The following is a 14,750-nucleotide window of genomic DNA, read 5'->3' as shown; positions in this document are numbered from 1 at the left end:
ACTACTGAACAATTGTGCTCATCTCACGTGCTAGCAAAGTAATGCTCAAAATTCTCCAAGCAAAGCTTCAACATGAACCGTGAACTTCCGCATGTTCAAGCTGGATTTAGAAAAGGCAGAGGAACCAGAGATCAAATTGTCAACATCCACTGGATCATCAAAAAAATAAGAGAATTCCAATAAAACATTTACTTCTGCTTTATTGACTATGCCAAAGCCTTTGACTTTGTGAATCACCACAAACTGTGGAAATTCTTCAAGAGATGGAAATACCAGACCACCTGATCTGCCTCCTGAGAAATCTGTATGCAAGTCAAGAAGCAACAGTTAGAATCAGACATGGAACAACACACTGGTTCCAAATAGGAAAAGGAGTACGTCAGGGCTGTATATTGTCACCCTGTTTATTTAACTTATATGCAGAGTACATCATGCAAAATTCCCAGCTGGATGAAGCACAAGCTGGAATCAAGATTGCCGAGAGAAACATCAATAACCTCAGATATACAGATGACACTCCCTTATGGCAGAAAGCGAAGAAGAACTAAAGAACCTCTTGATGAAAGTGAAAGAGGAAAGTGAAAAAAATGGCTTAAAACTCAACATTCAGAAAACTAAGATCATGGCATCTGGTCCCATCACTTCATGGCAAATAGATGGGGAAACAATGGAGACAGTAAGAGACTTTATTTTGGGGGGCTCCAAAATCACTATGGATGGTAACTTCAGCCATGAAATTAAAAGACTCTTGCTCCTTGGAAGAAAGGCTATGATCAACCTATACAGCATATTAAAAAACTAATACAATTATGTAAAGTTTAAAAATAGAATAAAAATTAAATTAAAAAAAAAAAAGATCCTAAACAGTGAGCCACAAAAAAAAAAAAAAAGAGCCATTACTTTGCCAAGAAGTTCCATCTAGTCAAAGCTATGGTTTTCCAGTAGTCATCAGAGTTGGACTATAAAGAAAGCTGATCACCAAAGAAATTATGCTTTTGAACTGTGGTGTTGGAGAAGACTCTTGAGAGTCCCTGGACTGCAAGGAGATCCAACCTGTCAATCCTAAAGGACATCAACCCTGAATATTCATTGGAAGGACTGATGCTAAAGCTGAAGCTCCAATACTTTGGCCACCTGATGCGAAGAACTGACTCCTTGGAAAAGACTCTGATGCCAGGAAAGATTGAAGGTAGGAGGAGAAGGGGATGACAGAGGATGAGATGGTTGTATGGCATCACCGATTCAATGGACATGAGTTTGAGCAAGCTCCGAGAGTTGGTGATGGACAGGGAAGCCTGGTGTGCTGCAGTCCATGGGGTAGCAAAGAGTCAGACATGACTGAGTGACTGAACTGAACTGAAGTTTGTTATAACTTAGGGTAGAGAAATGTGCTTAAAATAAGAAAAGAGGAAAAAAATGTGCTTAGCGTAGAGAAATAACAACCTGTCAATTAGCAGTCACTGCAATTAACAAGAGAACTTGTGAGTGTGACATCAGGCATTCACAGTATCCCCTTTAGCTCTTGATGGTTAATTTCAAGTGTCAATCTGTCTAGAGAACGGATCCTCAGAGAGCTGGGAAAACATTATTTCTAGCTGCATCTGGGAGGGCACTTCCAGAGAGCCTAGCATTTGCATCAGAGGACTGAGTAAGGAAGTCCACCGTCCCCAGTGCAGGTGGGCATCACCCACCCCACTGAGCACCTGAATACAGAAAAAGCATGGAGCAAGGGCTAACTTGCTCTGTCCCTGTCAAGCTGGACTCCGCCTCTTCTGCTGCCCCCAGATATCAGCACCTTGGTTTTTGATCTCTGGGACTCAGCTGGGACTTCCACTGTCAGCGCCCCTGGTCTCGGGGTTTGGACTGAACTACATGACTGGCTTTCCTGGGCCTTAGCTTGCCCAGGGCAGACTGCAGCACTTCTTAGCTTCCATAATCACATAAGCCAACTGCTCATGATAAATCTCTTTCTCTATATCTATATATTGATATAACTGATTGGTTCTGTTTATCTGCGGGAAACTTAACTCATACACGAAGGATTTGATTTTTCCCCATTTGATGGATGAGAAAAGAGTATAGACAGGGTCCTAAATCAGGAAGAGCCTGGATCAGGAATCAAATTCAGAACCTCATCCTTTTTTTTTTTAATTGGCTGAGCCAGGGCTTAATTACAGCATGTGGGATCTTCCCGGTGGCATGTGGAATCTAGTTCCCTGACCAGGAATTAAACCCTGGCTCCTTGCATTGGGAGCATGGAGTCTTAGCCACTGGACCACCAGGGAAGTCCCCAGAACCCCTAGCCCTAACAAGACCCATTGTGCTGCTGCCCCAGGGCCCATCTGAGCTTTCGGTACACAGACTCTGCCCAGCCTGGGGTGAGGGTGCCCAGCATGCAGAGATACTCAGCAAACACCCACTGTGTTGCCCTCAAACTCCTCCGATCCCTTGGGCCTCACGCTTCAGTGGACAGCCCTCGGAGAGTCACGTTGGATTTGTGAATGTCACCGGGCCTTGGATTCACCTCCTAGGGACTTCGATGTTGCCCAGGTCTGAGTGAGACACTTCAGAGTGACCCCAAGGAAATAGCTTCTATCCTCTGAGTCTTGGATATCCCTCTGTAAATGCAAGCAATAATCAGTTTAGAGAGTAGAATGGTGGTCCCGCTGCCAAAGACATGTCTATTCAAAACCTGTGAATGTGAATTTATTTGGAGTAAAGGTATTTGGAAGTGCCATTAAGTTGAAGATATCAAGATCAGATCATCTTGGATTATCTGGGTGGCCATTAAATCCAGTGACAAGTGTCCTTATAAGAGGCAGAAGAAGAAGAGGATGTGATGTAAAGAGATACAGAGACGAGACTGATGAAGCCACAAGCCAAGAGGCCTGGAGCCCCCAGCAGCTGGAATTGACAAGGAAGGACCTACCCCTAGAGCCCTCAAGGCTAGTGTGACTGTGCTGCTGCTTAGAATAGGACCTCTGGCCTCCCTCATTGCAAGAGAATAAATTTCTGTTGTTTTAAACACCCCCTCCCAGTTTATGATACATTGTTACAGGAGCTGCAGGAAACTCAGGCAGTCTCCTCTAACTCCATCTGGTGGGTTTTCTTCCGTGCTCACCTTCTGGGCACATCTGGGCAGGGATTTGCAGTTACACATTTGATCTGAAACTGGCTCTGCACCTAGCTTACTTCCAGGTATCCACCTTACCCCTCAGGGACCTAATTTCTTCTCTCTTTTCTGAACAAAATTTTTTTTTGGTCACAAAAGTGCTGCGTGTGAGATCTTAGTTCCCTGATCAGGGTTTGAACCCACAGCCCCTGCACTGGAAGCTCGGAGTCTTAACCACTGGACCATCAGGGAAGCCCTTTCTTTTCTCCTTCCTCCCTACCTCCTTTCTTTCTTTTCTGGTGGTAAAATCAGATCAAAAAAGATGACAGAAAATTGACCATTTTAGCCACTTAAAGCTAACTCATTGGAAAAGACCCTGATGCTGGGAAAGATTGAGGGCAGGAGGAGAAGGGGACGACAGAGGATGAGATGGTTGGATGGCATCACCGACTCAATGGACATGGGTTTGGGTGGACTCCGGGAGTTGGTGATGGACAGGGAGGCCTGGCGTGCTGCAGTTCGTGGGGTCGCAAAGAGTCAGACACGACTGAGCGACTGAACTGAAAGTGACAATTCAGTGCCACTTAATACATCAACTATGTGTACAACCATTATCTGTTTCTAGTTCCAGAGCATTCTCATCACCCCAAAAGGAAACCCTGTACCCACTAAGCAGTCACTCCTCATACCCGCTCCCCCAGCCTCTGGCAACCACTGATCTGCTTTGTCTATGACATTGCCTGTTTGGACATTTCATAGAAATACAGTCATATGTCTGGTTGCTTTCACTTAGCATAATGTTTTCGAGGTTCAGTACACTGTAGCACATATCAGACCTTTGCTCCTTTTTATGGCTGAGTAATATCCCACAGTATGGAGGCACCACCTTCTGTTTATCCATTCATCAGACACTTGGATTGTTTCCACCTCTTGGTGATCGTGCCTAGTGCTGCTGTGAATTCGTGTGTACAATCACCTCTTTGAGACTCTGCTTTCAGTGTTTTTGCATATATATCCAGAAGTGCGATTTCTGGGTCATACGGCATTTCAGTGTTTATCTTTTTGAGGAACAGCCGAACTTTTCTGCAGCAACCGCACTGTATCTGTGAAGTGGGGAGAGTGACCAGGCTCGGGGCCCACTGGGAGATGTTATTTAGTCTCCCACCCCAGCACCTTCTAAAAGAGCCACAGTGAAATTCCACCCCAAATATATCCCAGCCTGCAGCCTGGTGTGAGAAGGGATGGGGGTCCCCGGAGGCTGCCTTCTTCCCCAGAGCCTTGCCACCCACAATAGCAGCCTTGAGTCTCTCTTTGGGAACTGGACCTTTGAGGCCAGGCCAAAACCCACCTCTCCAGACATCCCAGTGTATCCCCCAAAAAAGCAGCCTGTGGTTGAGTTAGAATCAAGGTGGCCGCCTGCTGTCCCCTCCACCCAAGGCCTGCTGTGACCCATCGTCACCTTCAAAGAGGCTGTTCAGAGAGCAGAGGAAGGCCATAAAATATGCACACATGCCTATTTTTCTTTCCCTACCAGCATTGCCGGGGCTTTGGCCACAGATCCGTGTCCCACAAGAGGCTCCTTTGAAGCAAGAATGGGGCTGCGGGGGAAGGCAGTGCCCAGGGAAACCCACAAGCACCCACTGTTCCTGGGGAGAGCCCCCAGTGGGGTCCACAGTCAGCCCGGGCTGGCCACAACTCAGCAAGGCACGGCTGGTGAGGGCCACTTCTGCGGGGGCCAAGACCCCAGCAGATGGGGTTTCAGAGAGGCTGGGCTGGGGGAAAGCTAAGATCCTAAATGTCTTTTTTTTCCCCAAAGTCTTGGAATTTCCCTGGAGCAGCCATGGCAGCTGCTTACCCTCGAGGGACCTCTCTTGGTATGAAAGAAGAATTCCATTTTCCTGGACTTGGAGGCTGGCATGGAACTCAAGGAGGAGCTTGACCGAGATGTGGGGCAGAGTTGTGAATTCAGGACTGGAGAGTGAATTCCGGAGTGTGATCTGTGCTGGGCTAAGTCACTGAGTGGGACAGCCCTGGGATTGGCTGAGATCTACCTGGAATCCATCCTGGGCTGTGGTGGAGGCCTGTGAGGACTTTGGCATGGTCTGAAATAAATTTTAAAAAATTTTTCTTTTTTTTGGCCATACCACGGGGCACGTGGGTTCTTAGTTCTCAGACCAGGGATCGAACCTGCATCCTTTGCACAGCCTTAACCACTGGACCACCGGGGAAGTCCCTTTTTAAAAAATTTTCAATGGTGAATTGTTAAAATGTAGACAAAGCAAAGAAGTGAGAACTGGTGCTGGATGGCTGCTGGCCAGATATTGCCTTATGCCCTTTGAGTAAAACACTGTGGGGGTGTTGGAGCCACTAGAATCCCATTCCACAGGTGAGGCGCAGAGAGGCCAGGACATTCAGGAGAGGTCGCACAGCAAACCGAGAGCAGAGTGGGAATGTAAATCCAGAGTTGCTTTCATTAACCCAAACCCATCAACACAGCCATGTATTGTATTTTCAAAAATATTTATTTATTTGACTGTGCTGGGTCTTAGTTGTGGCATGGGGGATTTAGTTCCCTGACCACGGTTGAACTTGGGACCCCCTGCATTGGGAGTATGGAGTCTCAACCACAGGACCACCAGGGAAGTCCCTGTGTTATTCTTTTTAATTGGAATTTACCTTGAATTGAAATTTACCTTGTTCGATTACCCTAGGTAATTGAAATTACCTAAATTTAAATTTTAAAAAAAATTTAATGTATTTATTTTTGGCTGCACCAGGTCTTCGTTGCTGTGTGGGCTTTTCTGTAGTTGAGGTGAGTGGGGGCCACTCGAGCTGCGGTGTGCAGGCTTCTCATTGTGGGGGCTTCTCTTGTTGCGGAGCACGGGCTCTAGGGCATGTAGGCTCAGTGTTATGGTTCCCAAGCTCTGGAACACAGGTCCAATAGCTTTGGCATACGGGCTCAGTTGCTATTGCTGCATGTGGGATCCTCCTGGACGAGGGATCAAACCCTCGTCTCCTGCATTGGCAGGTGGATTCTTTATCACTGAGCCACTAGGGAAGCCCTCTTTTCAGACTTCTTTTTTTTGTGGAAAAATACACCTAACAAAAAATTCACCATTTATCTGTACAATTCAATGGTATTAAGTACATTCATGAACTAACTGTAGTGCAAGCATCACCATTTGATACTTCCAAAACTTTTTATCTCCCCAAATAGAATCCCAGTGCTGATTAAGCAATAACTTCCATCACCCCCTCCCCTCCCCTCTGCTGCTGCTGCTGCTGCTAAGTCGCTTCAGTCGTGTCCGACTCTGTGCGACCCCATAGACGGCAGCCCACCAGGCTCCCCCGTCCCTAGGATTCTACAGGCAAGAACACTGGAGTGGGTTGCCATTTCCTTCTCCAATGCATGAAAGTGAAAAGTGAAAGTGAAGTTGCTCAGTCATGTCCGACTCTGTGCGACCCCATAGACAGCAGCCCACCAGGCTCTTCCGTCCATGGGATTTTCTAGGCAAGAGTACTGGAGTGGGGTGCCATTGCCTTCTCCAACCCCCTAGTTAATCTCTAATATCTGCTTTCTGTCCCTGTGGATCTGTTTGTTCTGGACATTTCATAGAAATAGAATCTCACAACACGCAAGCACACAGCCTTTAGGGTCTGACTTCTTTTACTCAACGCAATGTTTTTAAGGTGGATTTGCGCTTCATTCCTTTTTATGGCTGCGTAATATTCCATTGTGTGGACAGAGCACATTTCCTTTACCCATTCATCCACTAATGGACAGTTGGGTTATTTCTACCCTTGGGGCACGGTGAACAGGGCTGCTATGAACATAGGCATGAAAGTATCTGTGAGTCGCAACTTTGAATTCCTTCGTTACATTTCTTTCTTTTTTTTAGCTATTTATTTTTGGCTGTGTTAGATCTTGGCTGCTTGGCAAGGGCTTTCTGCAGTTGCAGTGAGCGGGGGCTACTCTTCATTGTGGTGCCCGGGCCTCTCACTGGGGGGGCTTCTCTTGCTGTGGAGCAGGGGCTCTAGGCGAGCGGGCATCAGCGGTTGCAGCACACGGGCTCAGCAGCTTCCGCCTGTGGGCTCTAGGGCGCAGGCTCAGCAGCTGTGGCAGCTGAACTTAGTTCCTCTGCAGCATGTGGAGTCTTCCTGGACCAGGGATCAAACCCATGCTCCCTGCATTGGAAGGTGGGTTCTTACGCACTGCACCATCAGGGAAGTCTCCTTTGTTACAATTTTTTTCTTACCATACACATTTCTTACCACATACATTTTTCATATAATACTCTCAAGGACATTGCTATTTAAAACAGTACTATTCAGTTAAAGCGGACATACAACAACCTGCACATTTTTAAAGTGTACAATTTGATGTCTTTGATATATGCTTACCCCTGTGATGCTGTCTCTGCATTCAGACAGTGAATGCAGCCAGCACCCCTAAAGGCTCACTTCCTTTTATCCCTTCCCCTGAGACCTCTGTCCTGTTTCCTGTCAGCTTACATTAGCTTGCACTTTCGAGGATGGCATATAAAAGGAATCATGCAGTATGTAGCCTTTGGCATCTGGATTCTTTCGCTCAGCATAATGGGCTGGAGGTACATCCCGGTTGCTTGAGTGTTGACAGTTCACACCTTTTCATTGTTGAGAAGTATTCCACGGTGTGTTCATCTCTTCCCCTGAGGGTGAAATTTTGGGTTATTTCCAGTTTGGTGCGACTGCTAATAAATAAAGCCACTGTGAGCATTCATGCACCAGGTCTTCTATGAACACCTGCCTTCATTTCTCTAGGGTAAATCCTGAGGAAAGGGAGTGGCTGACTCAAGTTAACTGTTGAAGAACCCGCCAAATCGCCTTTCCAAGTGACTGCAGCAGTTTGTGTTCCCAGCCGCCTGGATGGGAGTTTCGGTTCCTCCCGATCCTCGCCAACACTTGCTGGTGTCAGCCTTTTTCATGTTAGCCAACTGGGGGGAGGGGGTCATGGCAGGCACTGTGTTCTGAGACTCCAGGTAGATTTATATGCTTTCTACTTTTCTATTTCGTCTGATTATCTTCTTTTCCAGCATCAATAATACGATACTTTTATAGTCAAGGATCCTCTACCGCATGTATACATTTTGTTTTTTCCCAAATAGGAAAAACAAATAAGAATTAAACACTGGGCTTCTCTGGTGGCTCAGTGGTAACAAATCTGCCTGCCAATACAGGAGACACGCTCTTGATCCTTGATCCCACATTCCTTGGAGCAAGTAAACCCGTGTGCCACAACTATGGACCCTGCGCTCAGAGGAGCTGCAACCACTGAGCCCACCTGCCAAACCTACTGAACCCATGTGCCCCACGGGCTGTGTCCTGCAACAAGAGCAGCCACTGCAATGAGAAGCAAGTGGACTGCAACAAGCAGTAACCCCTGCTCACTGCAATTAGGGAAAAGCCTGTGCAGCAATGAAGACCCCACACACCCAGAAATAAACTAATAAGAAAGAAATGCAAGTATAAAAAGAGAATTAAATACCAATCAAACAGTTACTTAGTTTTGCTCTAAAGTTGCATTGAAGGTATGTTTTGAGGTGATGAACATGTTCCGGAACGAGTTGATATTCACACAGCAGTGTAAGTCTACTAAATGCCATTTAGGAAAAATAGCCAAAGTGGTGAATTTTACATTAAGTGAACTGCATTTAAAAATTTAGAATAACCTGAGATATAATGCTGCATCCAGCTAGTTGGCAAAAATTGCCCAGCGTGGTGGGAATGGGGCTTCTAGGAAACTCATAGACAGGTTTGAGGGGGCAGTCATGTTGTAGTGGACATCCTGGTTCTTCCTCCTCAAGTGGAATACTCACATGCCTTGTGACACATCCTGGAGAAACTGCTAGATGTATTGAAGGTGTCCACACCTGGAATCTGCCTGAATGTTGGATAGTGGTGGTGGAATATTATACAGCCATCAAAAATCATACCCAGAGGGGGACTTCCCCGGTGGTCCAAAGGTTAAGAATCTGCCTGTCAGTGCAGGGGATGTGGGTTCAGTCACCGTTCTGGCAGCTAGGATCCCACATGCTCCTGGGCATATGGGCAACTGGGACCGTGTGCCATCATTACTGAGCCCACGCTCTAGAGCTGCACCTACAAAGCATGTGAGCTGCAAGTAGAGCCCGTGCTTCACAAGAGGAAAAGCTGCCATTGAGAAGCCCACACACAACTAGAGTAACCCCAACTCGCCTCAGCTAGAGAAAGCCCATGAAGCAACAAAGAGCCCACGTGCCTCAGCAAAGGCCCAGTGTAGCCAAAGATAAAAAGTAAATAAATAAAAATAATTTTTTAAAAAAGTATACTCAGAGGGATGAGCACCAATATGGCCACAGCTCAGAAATAGAATCACCATGAGAAAAAGAGTGACCTCAAGATCACAGGCAGCCTGACGCCTTTTACACAATTAAAATAAAGGTGCGTATGTATTTTAATAATTATTAGATTATTAATAAATACGGTACTGTATTAATAAATACAGTACAAGGTTGAATAGGGGGTTTGAGACGAGGGTCATCTGGTGAGACTGTACTGTCCTGGGAGTCCTATAACAAGCCACCACAGACTGGATGGCTTAAAGCAATAGGACTTCTATTCTCTCGCAGCTCTGGAGGCCAGAAGTCCAGGATGAGGGTGTCGCAGGCCATACTCTCTCCAGAGGCTCTAGGGGAGGAGGCTTCCTTGCTTCTTCCAGCTTCTGGGGACTCCAGGCATTTCTTAGCCTGTGGCTGCATCACTCTGACTTCTGCCTCCATTATTGCATGGTCTTCTCCTCTGTGTTTCTCCTTTTCTATCTCTCATAATACTTGTCGCTGGATTTAGGGCTCACTCTAAATCCATGATGATGTCACTTGTAATCTTTCACTTAATTACATCTGCAAGGACTCTTTTATCCAAATGAGAGCATATTCATAGATTCTGGAGGTGAAGGTTTGGACATATCTCTTGTGGGAACACCAGACAACCTGCTGGAGGGGCAAATACCAATGGCTGCTTGGTAGGCTTTTAAAAATGACTAATAACCTAATAACCAAAAGTGGCCACGGATGCTCCAGTGGTGAGAATGTGGCTAGGTCAAGTTTTATTTTATTTTTAATCCTCTTCGTGTGATATTGTAAAGAAGTGCTCTGGTGGAGTGTGTTTTTATTTTATAATATAGTTAATTTATAATGTTGTATTGGTTTTGATGTACAGTGACGTGATTAATCTTTAAAAATTTTTACTTATTGATTTATTTTTGGCCGTGTTGGGTCTTCGGTGCTGCTCAGGCTTTTCTTGAGTTGTGGCAAGTGGCTTTTCTCTAGTTGCGGTGCATGGGTGTGTCATTTCAGTGGCTTCTCTTGTGGCGCACGGGCTCCAGGGCATGCAGGCTTCAGTAGCCGTACCATGTGGGCTCTAGAGCACTGGCTCAATCGTTGCTGCAGACTGGTTTACTTGCTCTGAGGCATGTGAGATCTTCCCGGATCAAGGATTGAGCTCCTGTCTCCTGCATTGGCAGATGGATTCTTTGCCACTGAGCCACCAGGGAAGCCCTAGTGCCTCAATTATACATATACATATATCCATTCTTTTCCAGATTCTTTTCCCATATAGGTTATTACGGAATATTGAGTAGAATTCCTGGAGTTGTGTTAAGATGCAAATGCCTGCGTCTGCCCACATTCTTCTCAGGCTAAGTGTCTATCAGAGGTGGTGGGTGGGATCCTTGGAGACTGATCTGAGATGCCTGCACCCATAGCGGGTACCCCAGGTCCTTTTGAAAAGCCCCTTTGTCCCTTCGGGGACAGATTATCCTGGATGATAAAAAAAAAAAAAACAAATGAATCCCACCCTTAGGGTCCCCTGGGTTTGCTTCACCTCCTCTGAACCTGTTTCCACTCCTGGAAGATGGGCAGCCCTCCTACTCTTCGAATTTCTGAGGTGCTGGTTGTCAAGCAATGCTATCCCTGTGTCTGCTTCACACCAGGGTTTCTCAACCTCAGAGTTACAGACATTTTGGATAAGATTTCATTTTTTTTTTTTTTTTTTTTATGGAGAGCTGGCCCGAGTGTTGTAGGATGTTTAGCAGCATCCCTGCCCTCTACCCACTAGATGCCAGTATAGAGTTGCAGGATTCAGAAAACACAAATGCAGAAGACCCAGGTAAATTTGAATTTCAGATAAACATAGAAAAAATTTTAGCCTAATTTGTCCAATTATTGCATGGCATACAATTATACTAAAAAGGCATTTGACAAGGGTGCTCAGTGAGAAATAAACAGTCTTTTCAACAAAAGGTGTTGGGATGACTGGATACCTACATGTGAAAGTATAGAGCTGGATACCTGCTGTATATGGGGGAAATATCTATGACCTTAGAATGGAGTGGGTTGGGCTCATGCTCAGTCGGGTCCGGCTGTTTGCGACCCCATGCACTGTAGCCCACCAGGCTTCTCTGTCCATGGAATTTTCCAGGCAAGAATACCGGAATGGGTTGCCATTTCCTACTCCAGGGGACCTTCCCAACCCAGGGATTGAGCTAGCATCTCTTGCATCTCCTGCATTGGCAGGTGGGTTCTTTACCAACTGAGCCACCTGGAACTTTAGAATAGGCAACAGGGCTTCCCTGGTGGCTCAGGCGGTAAAGCGTCTGCCTGCAATGCGGGAGACCCGGGTTCGATTCCTGGGTCAGGAAGATCCCCTGGAGAAGGAAATGGCAATCCACTCCAGCACTCTTGCCTGGAAAATCCCATGGGTGGAGGAGCCTGATAGGCTACAGTCCATGCGGTCGCAGAGTCGGACACGACTGAGCTACTAGCTACTAGCTAGCTACTTAGCTGTGATGGCAAAAGCAAGGCAACAAAAGGAAAACCAGGTAATTTAGACATCATCATAATTAAAAAGTTTTGTGCTGCAAATGATATCGTCAAGAAAATGAAGAAGACAGCCCCCAGAATGGAAGAAAACAAGCACAAATCATACAGTTGACAAAGGGCTTACATTTAGTATACAAAAATAACTTTTTTTAACCATTCAATAACAAAAATATAAATAACTGAATTTTAAAAGGGCTAAGGATGTGAGTAGACATTTCTTCCTCAAAACAACCAACCTGAGATAGAAGAACAAAGTTGGAAAACCTCACTTTCTGATTTCAAAAACTATTCCAAAGCCACAGTAATCATGACAGCATGGTACTTGCATAAGGATAAACAAATATATCAATAGAATAGAATTGGGAATCCAGAAATAAAGCCTTCCATTCATGATCAATTGATTTTTAAAAAAATATTTATTTTTGGCCGTGCTGGGTCTTCACTGTTGTGCAGGCTTTTCTTTAGTTGCGGTGAGCAGGGGGGACTCCCTAGTTGGGAGTTGAACTAGAACTGCTCCCTAGTTTTCCCTGCAGTGGCTCCTCTCGCTGCAGAACGCAGGTTCTCGGGCACAGGCTCAGTAGCTGTGGTGCATGGGTTTAGTTGCCCTGCAGCACGTGGAATCTCCCTGGATCAGGGATCGAGCCCATGTCTCCTGCGTTGGCAGGTGATTCTTTATCACTGAGCCGCCAGGGAAGCCCAATCAATTGACTTTTAATAAGGGTACTATTTTAGTCTGCTTGGGCTGCTATAGCAAAATAACAGAAGACTGGGTGACTTAAGCAACAGGCATTGATTTCTCATAGTTCTGGAAATTGTTAGGTCCAAAATCGAGATGTTAGCCAAGTCAGTTCCAGGTGAGAGCTCTCTTCCTGGCTTGTAGATGGCTGGCTTCTTGCTGTGTCCTCACCTGGCAGAGAAAGAGAGAGAGAGACAGAGAGATCTGGTATCTCTTCTTATAAGGGTACTAATCCCCACTATTAAGCCCCACTCTCATGAATTCATTAAACTCTAATTACCTCCCAAAGGCCCCACTTCTTAGCCATCATACTGGGGGATAGGGCTTCAATTACACATTTAGGGGGTATACAAACATTCAGCTTATAACAGGTGCCAAGACCATTCAATGGGGAAGGAGTAGTCTCTTCAGCAAATGGCACTAGGACAAGTGGATATCCCAGATATCCACGTGTAGAAACAAGGCAGTTGGACCCCTACTTCACACCACACACAAAAATTAACTCAAAATAGATCAAAGACCTGAACATACGGTTTAAAATCATACTACTCTTAGAAGAAAGTCAGTTCAGTCACTCAGTCATGTCCGACTCTTTGCAACCCCATTTGGACTGTAGCACGCCAGGCTTCCCTGTCCATCACCAACTCCCAGAGCTTGCTCAAACTCATGTCCATTGAGTTGGTGATGCCATCCAACCATCTCACCCTCTGTCATCTCCTCCTCCTGCCTTCCAGCTTTCCCAGCGTCAGGATCTTTTCCAATGAGTCAGTTCTTTGAATCAGGTGGCCAAAGTACTGGAGTTTCAGCTGCAGCATCAGTCCTTCCAATGTTTAGGACGGACTGGTTGGATCTCCTTGCAGTGAATTTCTTCTCTTTAGAAGAAAACACAGAAGCTAATCTCCATGACCTTGGATTAGCAATGGTTTCTTGGAAATGACTCCCACAGCACAAGCAACAGAGGAAACAAGTAGATCAACGTGCCTTCTTTTCTGCTGCTGCTGCTGCTGCTAAGTCGCTTCAGTCGCGTCTGACTCTGGGCGACCCCATAGACGGCAGCCCACCAGGCTCCCCCGTCCCTGGGATTCTCCAGGCAAGAACACTGGAGTGGGTTGCCATTTCCTTCTCCAATGCATGAAAGTGAAAAGTGAAAGTGAAGTCGCTCAGTCGTGTCCGACTCTTAGCGACCCCATGGACTGCAGCCTACCAGGCTACTCCGTCCATGGGATTTTCCAGGCAAGAGTACTGGAGTGGGGTGCCATTGCCTTCTCCGCCTTCTTTTCTGAGGGGCCCTCAAAGCAGGTGAAGGTGTTGGTGGATCTTGAGTTTGCAGGAGAAACGTGCCAGAGATAACAGAGAATGGAAGATCTTGACAAAGCATGTTGATCCCTTTACCCTATAACCATGGTAAGAGGATTCCTCCCTGTTCTCCCCGAGCACTAATGTGGGCTGTGACTTGACCACCGGAACATTTACGGATTACCTACTGTGTACCCAGCTTTGTGTTAGGCCCTGAGCATACAGCAGTGAATGAACAGTGAATGAGATGGACACAGTTCCTGCCTTCAGAGAACTGACTTTTGCTCCCACCTAGGTTGGGTTCTCAAGAAGCTGAGCCTGAGATAGGGATTCAAGGTTGGGTGGGTTTGGGAGAAACCAGTGAGGGAGAAGAGAATGCACGACAAGTTAGAGAAGGAGCAGGCAAGGAACTGGGCTCAGCTGGAGTCAAGCCTCCCCTTCTTTAGGGTGGACCCGAGAGCGTGAAGAGCAGCAAAGTTGGTCTCATTTTGCTGGTTCCCCTGCCAGTTGGTCACTGGTGTGGGCTTGCCTAGGGTGTGTGTGTTTTGGGAGGCGTAACCTCCCCACTGGGCAGTCAGGATGAGGGCCATTCACAGTGGGTGAATGTGAGCTGTTAGCAGACAATATTTGCAACTGCTGAGCTGGGTGCACCGGCCAGTAGAGGAGCTCTGAGTGAGGCACCTACAGCATCCTCTCCAAAGAGATACTG

This window comes from Bos javanicus, chromosome 7 (genome assembly GCF_032452875.1).
Source record: "Bos javanicus breed banteng chromosome 7, ARS-OSU_banteng_1.0, whole genome shotgun sequence".
Lineage (NCBI taxonomy): Eukaryota > Metazoa > Chordata > Mammalia > Artiodactyla > Bovidae > Bos > Bos javanicus.
This window is presented reverse-complemented; position numbering follows the sequence as displayed.